General features: G+C 35.6%; 1 protein-coding gene across 2 annotated transcripts in view; it reads right to left on the reverse strand.

Moving 5' to 3' along the window:
• Window positions 1-15,711, reverse strand: part of LOC26527527 (putative neural-cadherin 2) — a 182,567-nt gene extending 166,856 nt beyond the window's left edge. The window contains exon 1 of one of the 2 annotated variants that reach the window (XM_015165710.3): window positions 15,257-15,711. The gene's annotated coding sequence lies outside the window, so the exon portion shown is untranslated. The remainder of the gene's footprint in view (window positions 1-15,256) is intronic. The other variant, XM_015165708.3, reaches the window with a different exon arrangement.
• Window positions 15,712-16,778: the final 1,067 nt, after the last annotated feature.

Below are 16,778 nucleotides of genomic sequence, written 5' to 3' on the forward strand. Positions count from 1 at the left end.
AATTGAACCAAATTGAACGAGCTGCACAAATATATATATAAATTGCGAATAAATAAACAGCATAAGAGACAACAGAGTGAGTGAGAGAGAGAGAGAGTAAGAGAGAAAACACATTTTGCGTTAATGAAGCGAACGAAATGCCAAACCAATTTGTTGTGAATATACCCTGTACGACGGGGTATATCAGTGTATTCAAAATACAATTTAAGTGAATGGGAGATGGAAGAGAAAAGAGAGATGATAAATGATGGAAGTGATGAGATGGGAGTTGGAAATTGAATAACTGAAAAGATCAGATGGAAAGTAGACGAATCAAGATAGAATAGGAAAGATTGTAGATTGAAGATGGGCAAATATAAGATGGCAGATTAAATATGGAAGGTAGAAGTTAAATCATGGTATATGGTATAAATGGTAGATGATAAATTAAAGATCATAGATTACAGAATAAAGACGATAGATAGTAGATCATAGATGATAGAAGATAGAAGATAAAAGATAACAGAATGAAGAATCAAGATACAAGGAACAAGATACAAGATATATGATATACAAGATAGAGACTATAAACGACAGAGGATGAAAAAACTGGAAGAAATATTTCAGGAATGAAGGTTTAATGTATATGAAACTAACAGCGAATATACCCAGAGCATAAATGCAAATTTTGTAGGAGCCGAAGAATAGCAAGCCATTTAAAAATTATTATTCAAGAGTATGGTAAATATAAATAAATATTCAATCCGAACTTTTTTATTAATACAAAATACGCAAAATAAATTGTCATTTATAGCTGTAAAAAAATACATATAACAAATATTACATATATTTTATGGAGCCACAAATAAAAGCTAAAAAATTAATAAAAACAAAAAAAGTCCCGTTTTAAATTTAACAAACGGCGAAACCATTAAGTCGTGTTTGGCGAATCGTTCCGAATGTGAGTCTCTGTCAGAGACTGAGACAATGACCAGGCAAATATCGGGCTAAGAGTTGTGCTGTTCGTAAGCTCCTTTGAGGGGTGGGCGCTGCTGATTCAGCAGAAAAAGATTAATGATTTCTCATTGGATTGTCGCCGCGGCGTTAAAAACATTTTCTCGGGTCACGAAAAGCTAAGCGCTTGTCTTGGTTTTGGTTTCGGCTTTGGCTGTCTTTGACTTTGGCCAATAAAATGAAATTAAATAAATTTTTGAGCCAAATCTTATTTGTATATTTGTCAGTTGACGTTGTCTCTCTGTCTGTCCTTCCGCCCCTTGTGGCTGTCGTCGTTGTCGTCATCGAGGCATTTTCCGCCGCTGTCGATAATGCTTTCATTTCATTTTGTTTCATATTGGCTTTGCCATCGACTTATTTATGTCAATTTGTTAGCGAACATTTTCTAAGCCATTTGTTCTCGGACTTTATGTTTATTTGCTTTTGTTTTGCAATATTCCAAAGTGGATGATTACAAAGTTTGCCTTGGCCCGACTGCCAAATGCGAGAATAAGTACAAACTGAACTTGTGTTAAAACTTTTAGTCAAGATAACAAAACAATTTAAATATCGATACATATCGATTGTTGTAATAAAGCAACAGCACTTTAATTTTGATTCATTTTTTGATTGTGCTCGATGTCCGGCACCAGCAACAAATATTTTTCCATTAGCACTCAAAAATTTGCAAAGCCAACATAAATCTTTTGGCATATTTGATGGAGGCAGCAAAACTAAAATCGATAGAAAAAAAATTCACTCTGCACATTTCAATTCATTTTCACCGTTGGCGAAAAATCGAATATTTATAACAAAGCCAGTTGAAAGGGCTTCAAATAATTAAACAAAAGCCAATTCGTGGCGCGCTAAGAGGGCAAACATCGAGTATACGCAGCGTGATACGCAGTCAGCACTTTGGCAGTTGGCGATGATAAATGGAAGGCGAAAGTTCTGCGCCAACACGGCTTCTCATGCAAATTTCTGATGGCCTTTCAACCGAAGTCAGCAAATATTTAAGCAGCTCCGTGTAACAACAGGCAGAAACAACTGCCTGAAGTGTGGGTATTTTCTTGTGGTAAACCCAAATGTCGAGCCCGTTTGTGTTACTCAAATTGCATGCAAATGTATGCACATAACACAACAGGCAAGGGAACACAGTAACAGCAACAGCAACAACAACAGCCACAATAACACGAGCAACAACAGCAACATTAACACCCAACAGTTGGCACAGCAGCTGACACCGAGGTTTTATTTACAAATCCACTTCTCGTTGACTTTTAAGCCAATAATAATATTAACAGAGCGTCCAAATGAAAGTTGAGGCGGATTTCCATATGACACATCAAAAAATAAAATCCGGCTGATTTTCATTTGGTTAAAAGCGGTAAATTTAAGCCTTTTACAAATATAGAAAAATATAAAAATAAATTAGAATATCATAAAAGAAAATCAATAAGTAAAGATAAAAACATTTTTTTTTTTTCGTTTTTTGTTTTGGTGGAGAGTGGTAAACTGTATTTCAGCAATAATTGTATAAATCTTTAACATATATTAATATTATAATATTTTTCAAATCTTATATAATTTTTCTTAGGCCGTTCACATTATATACTTATACACAATATATAACAAAAACTCTCATAAAAAATAGTTTATAATATATAGTATAACATATATATTTTAAACTTTTATTAATATTTTTTCAAATATGCCAACTGAAATAATTGATATTGACAGTAATAATAAATGTCAATAATATATAGAATTTATATGTATATAATTTATGGGGTTTTTCATGCCTCCTTCTGCCTGCTAAAGCTTTATATCCTGATTTGTCGTTTTCTATGGGTTCGGGGTGAAAAATATGTATATAAAAAATTAATATTATTTTATTTTCGAGAAACTTGATGTAAATGATGATGCTGTTAAAAATTAATTTTTTTAATATATAAAAAATAGAAAGAAAAAAAAAACATGCTAAAGGCATAAATGAAACCAAAAAAAATTGATTCAATCTGCTTATCAAAAGTAGGTAACTTATTTAACCTACCCACACAAATGCATTTATGCAGAGTAAAAAAAAAAATGGTTTTAAAAAAAGTAAGCTTATAAAAAGTGGAGCTGCTTCAACATCTTATAAATGAGCTGGGAAATGGATGCCAACACGTTTTTAATTTGCAAGCCGTGTGGGCTATAAATCTGTCAAGTCAAAATCGTGTAGTTTTTTTATGGACTTTCAGCTGTCTTCGGCTCACACATTTGGCAACAGACAGAGAAGTTGAGAGAGAGAGAGAGAGAGAAAGAGAGAGAGAAAGAGAGATAGAGATAGTGCGGCTATGCTTTCAATGCAGGCCACGTTCTGGGCAGGAAAACCGCAAACCCAACGCTTAACTTCGTCGGTGGTAATACAAACGACAATTACAGTTTGCCTTCAAATGAACGTACAAATAGACGAGCCGCAATTTGATGGTCAACAGCATGAAGCGGACATATGGCAAGGGGTGACAGAGACAGAGTGAGAGGCAGTGAGAAAGGGAGGGAGGGTGAATGGGAAATGGCAATGACCAGAGCAAATCTGTGCGGTTAAACGCAAGTGTCAGCTGTCATTTAAGTGCGGGGAATGCAAAGGAAAAAAAAAAACAAAAAAACAATGAAACTGTAGAAACAAAATACAAAACGATCTCTGGTATATGCAAAGGCAATAATTCTTTGAGCAAGTGTAACAAGAAAATAAGGGCAATGGCAACCAGACGTAATGAAAAGCGCATAAAAAACTCAGAAAAGCACAGAGACAGCTAAAGCGAGAAAGAGAAAGGGAGAAAGAGAGAGAGGGTTTGCAAAACAGAGAACTGTCACTAGTATAACTGGGCAAGCTGTCAGCTTTGTATGTGCGTATGGACTGCATCGAATGTCTGCTCCATAGTTTTGGGACTGAGGATAAAAGCAGAAAAAATAGAACAGAAATAATGCCTGCCTGATGTGTGCGTGTGCTTGAAAACAGTTTTGCAAAAGAAACGGATTTCCATAAGGCAACAAGATAGATGATAGTTTCTTGCCAACTCTGCTTTGGCCACCTTAGATTAGGGCCAGCAAAATCTGTGCGGTTACGAACAAAGCAGCTGCTCAAGTGTGAGCCTTAAGAATGCTTCAACTTGATTGCGTGTAACTCTCGCAGTTTCGACAAGCAGCCGAATAAACTCTCTCCATATAACGCAGACGAAGAGCAAACGAAGTATTAAGTTAAGGCAGTGAGACAGCAGAGTAAAGTATATTTCATGTTATATGGACGAAAACTTAATATGCCTGAAAAGCTTCTTTACTTAGCAGTTTAATTACTTTTCTTCTGAAGTACACTGAAATGCTGGGCTGTTAACAGGCCAGGCTCTTTCCTTTATATATTCTGATATATAAATAAAAGTCAAACTATTTTAATTAAAATTGTATTTCTTTTACATATACTGAATATTTTTCTGATTAAAATAAAAAAAATAAAAATAAATAAAATATAACAAATAAAAATAAATAAATAAAATCTATAATCCTTCAAGTATAATATTGTAAGTAGATAAAATATTTTTCTTTTACTAAATGAAAAACTTGTTTGATCTCCATATTGTTTTAAATATTCGTGATATCTGATAAAAAACCTTAAAAAATTGTTTTCTTTTATTTTATGCTCAAATTATTTTTATACGACAAAGTTTTTGTTTGTCTTCAACAACTTTTAATTATTTTTCTTCTGACTATTTTACTTTATTTTTTATTATTATTAATAACAATTTAAAATTGTCAAGTTTTGAATGTTATTAAAAAAGATTCTGATTAATTATAAACTTTTCAAAAATTCATATATAAATCTACAAACATTTAGACTTTGTATAGCTTTCAAAAAAAATTTGTTTCCTCTTAAACTATATACTCTCAATAAATTAACAAATAAGTATGACAACTATGATCCTTCAAGTATGATTCATGATTGGCTCAATCATTTTGAGATTATTTGCTAGCCTATTGCCGCACTAAAGCTTCCAAATCGGAATATCAAATGCCTTTAGCTCCCAGCCCTAGACAAAATATCAGTCAAAAGCAAAGCGTTCGTTTGCGGCGTGAGCCACGCCATTGTCAATTTGTTTGGCTTCACAGTCAAGACAGGAAAAAGTAAAGAGACGGACAACTAAAAACTTCATCTATTTGTCTGCGCTGTTGTCCAGCTGCAGCAACTGCTGAGAAAAGCTACTTGCAGGAGGCAGTGGAGAGGATGCAGCATAGACATCAGCTTAGTGACTGTTTCTTCTAAAGGACAACTGGCCGGCCATTCAGCTGGCCGGTCATAATGCCTGCAAATCGCCTGATTATGTGCTTAAAGCCATAGCTACTGCATGGGCCATATATTGCAGGAGCAGGAGCAGGAGCAGGAGCAGGAGCAGGAGCAGGAGCTGGGACAGCGACTGTAGTTTGCTGTCGTAGGGACAACGCAGGACACTGGCAAGCTGGGGCATGTCGATGACGGCGCTAGCAAGTGCTTTCATCACCAGGCAGATGTCGTGTTGAGAGCTTCATGTTGCTATACTCGGCTCGCCAGGATTTGCATAGCATTGCAGCTTTTGTTTTTTTTTTTTTTACCAGCTAGCGCCAGGACCTGCTGTGAGGCGGCGCCGGTCTTAGACGTATTTGTTTATGTGACTGTATTCGTCTGTGTCTCTCTGTGTGTGTATGTTAAAATCATAGTCATGTCCATGAATATTCTTAGCTGCTAACATGCAACGTAGCTTATAAAAAAAACAAGGACAACAGCGCGCAGCGACAATGACAACATCTGTGCTCCTGCTGCAGGGCTAATATCCGAGCTGTTGCTCTGGCCAAGAGTTATGTCCATTTGCCTCGGCAACTTTGCCCCTGCCAGATTCAATAAAAACTTTTTGCCAATAAGAAAGTTAAGTTAATTTACAGTTTGCTGCATAGCCATAAGCTGCAAGGTGGACCATGAAATGAGTAGACGAAAGTAACTAAGGAAATTTCTAGTTAATATGAGCAAAACTTATGAATAAAAATACAGTATTATTATGAATAACGAAGCTATTATTGCAATTTATGATTAACTATTCATTGTACAGATAAGGAATTGGCAAAAACTTTAAGATCTGTAAAATCTATTTAAATATGTGAGATAAACGATTTCAAAACTTAAATCAAAAAAAATTTAATTTCAATTGAAGATTTCAAATATATTAAAAATGTATTATATATATTTTTAGCATTATTTTTCGCAACTTAGATGATTTGTATGGACTGACAGAAAAATCAATGAGATTTTATTTTGCGCTGTGTATTTGATGAAAATTAAATTGACCTCGCAATGGGCCGTGAAAAAGATGAAGCGGACATGAGCTGCATGTGAATGGGCGCCAGTTGCGGGCGATCCATTTGAGAGGCACCACGCGGCGAGCACTTCAGAAACCACTTGGCCGCAATTACGCGCTGTTAATGAACGTCAATTGGGCGGCCACAACAAGCTGAAAATTATGCGACCCATAATGGACCGGCGTGGAGTGGAGCAGCTGAAACTGATACTGAAACTGGAAGTGGAAGGGGAAATGAAACTTTTGTAGGTTGCTTTTTTTTTTTTTTTTTTTTTTTTCTGAGCTGCCATTGACAGGTGGACGCACTTAAAATGTTTACCCAGATGGCTGGCCCAAGTCGGGCCGAGTCGGGCCTGTGTCCGCTGCAGGCTCCATAATGCAGCCAATTAATTATTTGGCGTGACGCAGGCTGCGGGTGTGCGCTGACTGACAGCTGGACATGTTATTATTGTTCCCATGCACAGATATCGTGTGTGTGTGTGTGTGGCAGAAGGACACAGACTCAGGGCGCAGAGCGTGATTTATGTTTTAATATGGATTGCTTTCATTATGCATTTTTCGCCCATTTGGCGCCATTGGGTGCCGAGTAATTGTAATTTCTGTTATTTAAAAATTTATGACCATCGATGCGCCGCCGGAAGCGCACGACATTCGACTACAGCAGAGTGGCCAGTCGAGCCAGCCAGGCAGCCACGTAGCCAGGCAGCCGGGTCAGCTATCGTCGGGCAGGTGAAAGAGCAGAAAATAATTGAATTTTCCTTATTTCTGCTTTGGCTGCAACAAATTAAAATTCCATATGGACAGCGGCCACAGGCGCATAATAAGAGATCGAAGTTACGTATTAATTAAGCACCTGCAAAGACTTGGCTTGAGCTGTGCAAAAGGTGGCCAGCAGTGGAAAAGTTTCGTAGCTTGGCTTAAAGCGTTGCCAACTACAGCAGTGGACTGAGCCAAGTTATTAGATCGTAAGCTTATGTACTTAACGTTTAAGCCCTTGGCCATTAACATCATTAGACATGGCTGTCTATAATGGTGTTTGGCATTTGGCATCGCCGCTGACTAACGGTAAACTTTCTCTGGGGTAAAATCAAAATAAATAAAATCGCATAATAAAAATTGAAGTGGGGAAAGTTTTGCGACGTGCCAACTGCGTGTCCTGCTAACTTCGAAGCCAAAAAAAAAAGTCAGAGTAAAGTGGATTGATTTGATGTGAAAGTGAAGCTGTGCTAGAAGCTACCCTATGGATGAATAGAAATTAAAACATATTAATTTGGTATGGAGAAGAAGTAGAGAGAGAGAGCAAAACAAGTTGTCTCTAATTAACCAAGATCTTAATGTGTCTTGAGTCTTGGAAGAAGACAAAATAAGGAGAAAGAAGGACAATGACAGTAAAAACTTTAAGTATGCAATGTTTACTACCTTTTTGTAGAACAGAGCAAAAAATCCTAAGATTTTTAAAAAATGCTAAAATCAATATTAATCGACTATTATTTTTTTTTTTAAATATTGTTTTATTTATTTTATTATTTTATTCCTATATTTATAATGATTTTTATTTTTTATTTTAATAATTTAAATAAACATTTTTTATCTTAATTTTTAATATTTTATTTATTTTTTAAATTTATCTATATGTTTTTTACCACATCGTTGCATGACATCTCTTCTTAAGATGCCTTCCATATCCAACGTCAACATAGCGCAGGGTATGCCATAAGGAAAAGGTTGCTTATCGATTGCGAAATATAAGAAATCGTGCAAAAAATCAAAGCTAATGGTTATAAGAAGGGCAAACGATACTCCCAACTAACTGTGACAGGTGTGGAAAGACGTACAAGTCAATAAATTGACAGTCTAGTTGCTAAAGCGTACAATTACTTGGGGATTAGCGTGAAATTCTTGGGCACGTTGCCCTGGGAGCAAAGAGTCGCTTCTTGTGCAAAGTCCGTGATTATGTGAACTTTTGGCCCATGAAAATGGAAAGTCTCGACAGTTGTAATTATGCCACGGGTATGCTATATACACGTATATACATGTATATACAGATATACACATACATATATGCCGAGTAGGAGAGACAGCCAGCAATTTGATAGAGCTTTGCCAATAATTTCATTTGCAATACTAAAACTAGCAATAATTTTTCCTACATTAGCTATTTATTGTATTATTTTAATGCCGAGCTTATATTTAATTCATTGGCTATTTATGGTATTAGTTTATTGCTGAATAATTTATTGACTATTTAAAGTTACATTTGAGTGCAGTACTAATATTTATTTTATAATTTAATTCAATTATATTTATTTATGCACGCATCCATTACAAAAGTAAGCTGACTAATTCAATGAGAGACTGTCTGCCTCATTCTATCTCTCTCTGTCCCTCTCTCTGGCTGGGTTAAGCCTCGCCTTTGCTCTTGCACTTCAAGTGGAAGTCTGCATTTTCGTTGAGCTCTTCTTCTTCTGTTTCTTCTTTTACTCCTTCATTTTTTTTTTTTTTTTTTTTTTTTTTTTTTTTGTCTGGCTATTTGCACTCTTTATCTTGGCTATGACATGATTTATATGCAGCTGTTTTATCTGCTCAGCGCACACATAGAAGCAGTAGCAGCAGCAGCCGCAGCAGGAGCAGGAGTAGCAGCAGGAGCAGAGTGCAAAATATTTTGGTTTTGGTTTGGGCTGCTTGAGTCCACAGGCCAAATACAAAAGGCGACATCGCTTTACCTACACACACACACACACACACACACATTGTTAACATAAAGTTTTGTGCATGTGCCATTATTTCAAATATGCATAAAGTGGACTTTAAAATTTTTGCATTTGTTGCCTCAGGTTATTTCAGTTTTCTATTTCACTCGCATGTTGCATATACGATATATATATTAATATTTCCAAAAAATGTTTATAACAATATGGAGAATCTTATATATGAAATGCAAATGGAAATACAAATTTCGCCCATATGACCAGGTAATTGTTGCTCTGCATGCAGAGTCATAAAATATTTATTTAGTTTCATTCGACTTGAACATGCGATTGTTAAACTTGGATGTGATGTAGCAACAGCTAATGATAATGTGCTTCAGAATTCGAAACCTTTTTTTTTGTTCAAGTCGGACAAGCCTTGAATAAACACATGTTTGAGGCACAAATAGGCAGTGAGCTAAGGCGCAATACCCTGGTAATGAGGGAAAATGCAGATGATATTAAGATTCAAATATTTAAGGCGAAGAAAAATTATATTATAATTTAATGTTAATACATAATACAATTTTTTTTTACCTTTTGGGTAGATTAATTTTCACAATCTTAAAGTCGAGTATTCTCTATTATCTTTTATTTGTGCTAAATTAATATAATTTGTATGATATTTACTAGCGTTTCGTAGGAGTATATAAAAAAAAATATAGATATTTTCAACTTGAAAATGAAAAAAAAATATATATTAATAAATAAATAAATAATTTGTTATTTATTGTGTTATTTTTTCGATGTTTTCCTACTTTTGATATTAAAAAAAAAAAAAAAAATTATTTGAACTCTAAAAAAAACTTGGACTCAAAAGTCTTCGGAAAATATTATATAAATATTAATATTATATATAAAGTATTGAGTCATATAAAATATTTGATATAGAATATTAATTAAAATACAAGACTTTCACTGTTTTCCTATTATAAGCTCCTATATTTTATTTCCAATCCTATTTACAATTAAGAATATCATCGCTTCAAGCTCATAACAAATTTATTAAAATGCTTTTTCATTAGAGATTAGAACTATTATATATGTGTATAAAACATAACTTAGGAACGAAGCGGACCCACTTGCTTAATTCTGATTTCTCCTTGAATCAATTTTATATTTATATAAAAAACTTGTATTTTTTCCACTTTGCATCTTCTTTCAGCCATTTTAACTCTAAATAAAAGCAACTCTCCATATGAGCTTCATCTCAAGCCAATACACCTGCTGTTTGTCATCGCACCGCCAGCTAACATCAATTTTTTCGCCTGGCAACTTTTGCCGCACACGTAACTGGAGCGACATGGGCATTGCAATAACAACAACAACAACAACAAGAGTTGCACACATTTCGGCGTCAACAATGGGAATATAAGCCATAAGTTTGGCAGGCGGCCTGACAAGCAGCGCCTGAAGCGAACAAAAATGGCCCAAAGCGCGTTTTGCCGATTTGGCGTCAGCCGGCATATGGCTCAACTTTATGGCCAGCGGTCCGAGCAGTCAAGACAAAGCAAGTGGATGTGCATGTGGCTGTGAATGCGTGTGTGTGTGTGTGTGTGGGTGGATAAGTGTGGCCAGGTCGCAGCAACTACAGCACTAATCCATTTGCTTGCCCCTCACGCATGAAACGCATTAGGTTTTCGCAGCGAGTTTGCTTTTTAATTGAATTGTATGGGCGGTAGCTGGTAGTTGCTGCCAGGTGGGTGTGGCCGGGGCGTGTTAAGCCAGCTCTTTGTTTACACTTGAAACTATTTGCACGCCCGCTGCTCTGTCGCCATCTCTCTTGCTCTTTGTAACTGTGTCTGAGCTGTTGCCTTCATGTGGAAAATCTAATTACTTGGCTGCTGTTTAACTAACAAGCAGCGACTAGTGCCACAGAGACGGAGTCGAGCAACAACAGCAACAACAACGACAACATGAATGAACTAGAGACGGCAGACAGCATTAGCAGCTGGTCTATCTTTGTTTGATTTTACGACAGTACGGCTACGCGGCTGCGTGGCGTATGCGTAACATTTGCACATTGCGTATACGCCGCGTAACACGGCTGCCACCCTCGAGCTCGGTCTGAGCGTCCCTGTTGGGACATTAAGTGCTTATAATTTGAACAGAAAATGCGCGTAACTTATGATGTTTACACATGACTTACAAATTGTTTACGTCGTTCGGTTTCAGCTTACGCCAAGGCAAATGCACACAGCGGAGGCTATGCACAAAAACATCCACACCCACACACACACAGAGGGATAGAGGGAGAGCTAACCACAGATAGCTGTGGTGCCCACGTAATGGCTATGGCCCGGCTGCCGTAGCAGCTGGCAGTCGAACGTAGCAGCTGCCGTCTGTGGGATTTGCTTTTGCATGGCTTACCTCCGGCATGCCCCAGCCACGCCACGTCATATTTGTCAAGCACTCGAGCACGTTGGCATTTGCGTTGCGGCCAGCATCGGTCTAAGCCGGGCCAAAGAATTTATTTAACTGGGCTAAATGTAAAAAATAAGAGAAAACTGGGAGCAGCGAACATTAAGAGCGCGTGCACAGCACACGGCGCCCGTAGCCCGGCAATAATCATAATCTATTTTATGATTTATCAACTGAGCACATTTGCCAGCTGGCGAAACTTGTGCACAACTCACACGAGTTGTGAAGTGGGCCTCTCGCGGCTCGAGTAGCTATCTATACGCATGCCACTCATAAATATTATATAACACATGCATCACATGGCAATACATCAATGTCAATCAGTGCGCCACCGATGGGCCCACGTCTAGAAATCAATAAATATACATACATATATCTAAACTATATATTTGTAGACTACATATATGTCTGCATATACTACATGTCGTAAAAGCTGAGGCATTTAATTTGCATTATGCAAATAATTTGCAAGTCCATAAAATCGAAATTCAGCTGCAGCTGCTGCTGCACAAATCCAATTCAGTGTCGCTCCCAAGTCGATCTATCAACTGCTCGGATTCAGCACAAAAGACAGGGAATCGCATTGATGCTTACTTTGTAAATAGTAGTTGACGAGAGTTTGTGATGAATTTTCCTTTGGGTTCCGTTACTCGACGCTGTCATGACAACAATTAATGTAAATGAGCTTTTGCTTCAGGGCTAGCGCAGGCAATTACACATTACGCATACGCCACGTGGTGCTAAAAAAAAAAAAAAAAAAAAAAAAAAAAAACAGCAAAAAATGGGAGAAAGGAACCTAATATAAAACAAAATAGCCGACGGCTAAAGGCATTAGCTTTGCTTTGTTTTTGGGGTCGGGGTTTTTGGTATTATATATCAAAACAGTTTATGCTTAATTTAAATTAATTATAGCTGTCTCTCGCCAACTCTCGCCAGCAAAATTAATTACATGCAATAACAATAAGGACGACGCGCTGACATTGTCTCAAAATCAACACTCGCCAGCAAATTTCGGGGGCCAAGAGCAAGAGCAAGATTGCTGCAAAAATACACAAAGCGCTGAGAAAAAAAAAAAAAAAAAAAAATAGAGAAAAAGTGAGGTCAAACAAAAAGTTGTCAAATATGTTTTCCTTACATTATTTCTATATTGCTCCGCTGAGTTTCTGCAACTTTGTGTTTTTTGCTTTTTATTGGAAATCAATTAATTTAATTTTTTTTCTTTTTCTTGTGTGAAGCAGGAGCATAAAAAGCATTTTAGCTGTTGTTGGCCTGCCCCAACGTGGTCTAGCACACGCCGAACTCATTAAGCAAACAATGAATAATTTATGCGGAAAAACTCTGTCCCTCTTTCTTTGTACATAGAGCATTGGGAACATTCTTAATTAGATTCGAGGAACAGGCAAAACAATTAATTAACATTTGAACATAATCAGAAACTGCGTACATTTCTTTCAGTTCTTACGCACAATATAACATTCAAATATTTTGCTATTGCATAATTTAATATGCGTTTAAACGTAAACTCATTTGCAATTAACCAGGTCCATTATTATGCGCAATTATTAATTTATTAATTGCTTTTTCGCATATCAGCAAAGAGATTCGGAATTGGTTATCAACTTGTTGAGTATGAGTATATATGAATATTATGTATGGAATAACAGATTGAACTTGTTCAGAGGTTAATTCGAAGAGATTCAAATAAGCTATGTTGCTTGGTGGAATCGTGTTAGCTAAGGCTTAGAGATAAATACGTCAAAGAGACTAAGACGAAAATCGGCAACAATTTATTTTAATTAGGAAATATAAATACAACATATATAAATCTAGTCTAAAAAGTCTTTTCGTATTTGTAATGAAACTTCAAATCATATTTTTAAATATTTATAATAAACTTTATTAAATCAAATATGCACCATTTTGGTCGACCACCTTTTGCCATTTTTCCACTAGAGACATAATTCCATTCGTGTAAAACTTTCGTGGTTTCTCTTTGAAAAACTGCTTCAAGTGATTTTCACAGGCTTCTCTTGAAGCCAACTTTACTCCGTTAAGGGAGTTCTGCATTGACCGAAATAAATGGTAGTCCGAAGGTGCAAGGTCAGGGCTATATGGTGGATGCATTAAAACTTCCCAGCCAAGCTCTCTCAGTGTTTGCCGGGTCATCAAAGATGTGTGTGGTCTGGCGTTGTCCTGATGGAATACGATGCCCTTTCTGTTGATCAGTTCTGGCCGTTTTTTTTCGATTGCTTGCTTCAATCTCATCAGTTGTCCACAGTAAAGTGTCGAATCAATCGTTTGACCAGGCTGAAGCAGCTCATAGTGGATTATTCCTTTCCAATCCCACCAAACACACAGCATTACCTTTCGAGCCGTCAATCCTGGCTTTGCGACCATTTGTTGAGCTTCACCACTCTTGCACCATGATCTTTTTCGCACATTATTGTCGTATTTGATCCATTTTTCGTCTCCTGTTACCATTCTCTTCAGAAATGGTTCGATTTCATTTCGTTTCAGCAAAGAATCGCAAATGTTAATTCTGTCCAATAAATTTTTCACAGACAATTCATGTGGTATCCATACATCGAGCTTTTTTTGTAGCCAGCCTTTTCTAAATGGTTCAGAACCGTTTGATGATGAATGTTTAGTTCATTTGCGATGTCATGGCTGCTTATGTGACGGTCTTGGTCAATCCTTTCCATAATTTCATCGACTTTTTCAAAGATTGGTCGACCAGAGCGAGGTGCATCTTTCACATCGAAATTTCCTGAACGGAAGCGTGCGAACCATTGTTGTGCTACACGAACTGATAGAGCATCGTCACCGTAAACATCACAAATTTCATTAGTGGCTTGCGTGGCATTCTTCCCTTTTTTATACAAAAATTTCAAAATATAGCGAATTTCTTCTTTATTTTCACTCATTTTTGAACAGCTGTAACTTTTTTCAAATTCTTTGAATTACATTTTTTTTTTTTGGCAATCGAAGCTTAAAGTGCTACCAATCGAACACCACAATGTGTACACAATGTGATTGGTAGCACTGGAGATATACGACGCCAACGACATCTATTGGCAAAATACGAAAAAACTTTTTAGACTACCCAATATAATATAAATATATATACATTTTTGGCTTTCCTTAAGAAGTTTCAATTAGCACTTCAGCATATAAAATGTCAACTTACAAAAATAAATTGGGAAAGAAGTTAAGCTTTTGTAAAAAGAATGTTTGGATTTGTGTAATTTTGCATTTTATATATTTTATACAATATAAGAAGTAACAGTATTCTAAATTTAAAATAATAATAATAATAATAATAATAATAATAATAAATAAATAAATAAATAAAATTATATGCATGTATTATATTCCTTTGACAATCTTAAAGGGAAGAATTTAAAGCATTGTGATCAATAAATACTTCATGTTTTAAATGTGTTGCAAAATTCGAGAGCCCAACCGCTTGGGTTCTTTATTGACATGGAAATAGGTAAACATATCCAAGTATGAGCTCCATAACGATAAGATGGTATGTTAGTTAGAATTACATATTAGATTTAAAATCATCCGCCCATCTTCATTTATACAATGGTTTCTCAAATAGTTGATTCGTTGGTATAAAATGTACACTGCACTCATAATAAGTCAGCTTAAGCCTCAGCACTGTCAAAGGCAGCAGCTCAACTTTGTGTATTTAATTGATTGAAAAAATGTAAAAGTAATAATAATAATAAAGTGCAATAAACCTACCCGCATTTGCAGCACAGCTACAGTTCTATTTTCCACTGATAATCCACAAATGATCCGTTTATTTATTTTTTTTTTTCGTTATGGCTGACTCTTAATTAAAGCATTTAGCAGCACACACACACAAAGAAGCATATGAACTTCATATGACATTTCATTTGTTGTATTCCTCTTTGAAACGTGTTGCAGCTATAAATGTTTTATGAGCTTCAATCATTCAAGAGCGCATTTTTCCATAATATTTACGTTAATATATCATTTATTTTTTTATATATGGCTTTTGTTTAAATGCATGCTCAATTATTGGCAACACACTTACAAGCGTACACACACACGCACATCCGTTAGATGTGTGCAGATAACAGCACTTGAACACACTTATGCCATCGATTTGAAAATATTTAAAATTTATATGAAAAGCACATAAATATGTATATATATTTATTTATTTATTTGAACGTGCAATTGGTTATATGAAATGCATTTACATTTTATTATGCATTTTTTAATATATAAATTTTTTTTTTTTTTTTTGGCAATTAGGTCAGAGTTGCAAATAATTTGATTATGTTACAAGTCTTTTAAGCATATCTTTTTTAATATTTATATACATGTATTTGAATATGTATATATGTATGTAGCATATGTGGCTTATGATTTGATTAATTTGCTTCACTTGTTGGCAATTATATTTGAATTTTTTTAATTATTGATATTTTTACTTTGAGATTTTTTTAGCGCACATTAAATTTTGATTTTGTATTGATTCATAAATTTTGATTCCATTGGCATCTGTTTGAATAATTAATTTTGTTCTATTACTAATTAAACGTTATATTTAAAGAGTATATTGTTTTGCAAAATTTTTTATACATTTAATGCATTATTTATAATTTTTTTTCTCCTTTGAATGAAATTGTATTTTTTTTGTTATTATTTTTATTATATCAATAATATTTTTTAAAATTTTATTTTGAGTTTTTGCAGTTATTTTTTTCACTTTTTTTTATTTCAGAAATTTTGCTTTATTTTCATTATCCTTTCTCTCACTTAACCGCACTTTGCAATTTGTTGCTTATAATTTTGGTTTCTATGCTCTTTGGCCTTTTGCTCAGCCACAAGCCGAGTGCTAATTGGTGTCCTAGGTTGTGGAGGCTGCACCTGCTGACAGCTCAAATGAATATATATCTGGCAACAAGTTCGGCCAGCAAAATTTTTCTTGAGCCTCAGTAAATTTCCACTTCAAAAGCTGCCGCAACGAGCAAAAATTAAATTCTATTTATTTTCTTATTTCAACGAATTCGATTTTGATGCTGCTTGATCAGCAATTAGCCGCGCCTGATTGAGCATTAAAATTTGATTTGATTTTGATTTTGATTACGAGAAAGTGCAGCCGGTGTATGGGGCACACGCAGAATCTACGCGTTTTGGTATTCTGACGAAAGCGTTTGGGGCAAAGAACGTGGGACGCGAGCCAGGTTGTGTGTGTGTTGTGCACAGTAACAGCTATGCCGTTCGACTGAAG

Source organism: Drosophila mojavensis, unplaced genomic scaffold (genome assembly GCF_018153725.1).
Source record: "Drosophila mojavensis isolate 15081-1352.22 unplaced genomic scaffold, ASM1815372v1 contig_36, whole genome shotgun sequence".
Taxonomy (NCBI): Eukaryota; Metazoa; Arthropoda; class Insecta; order Diptera; family Drosophilidae; genus Drosophila; species Drosophila mojavensis.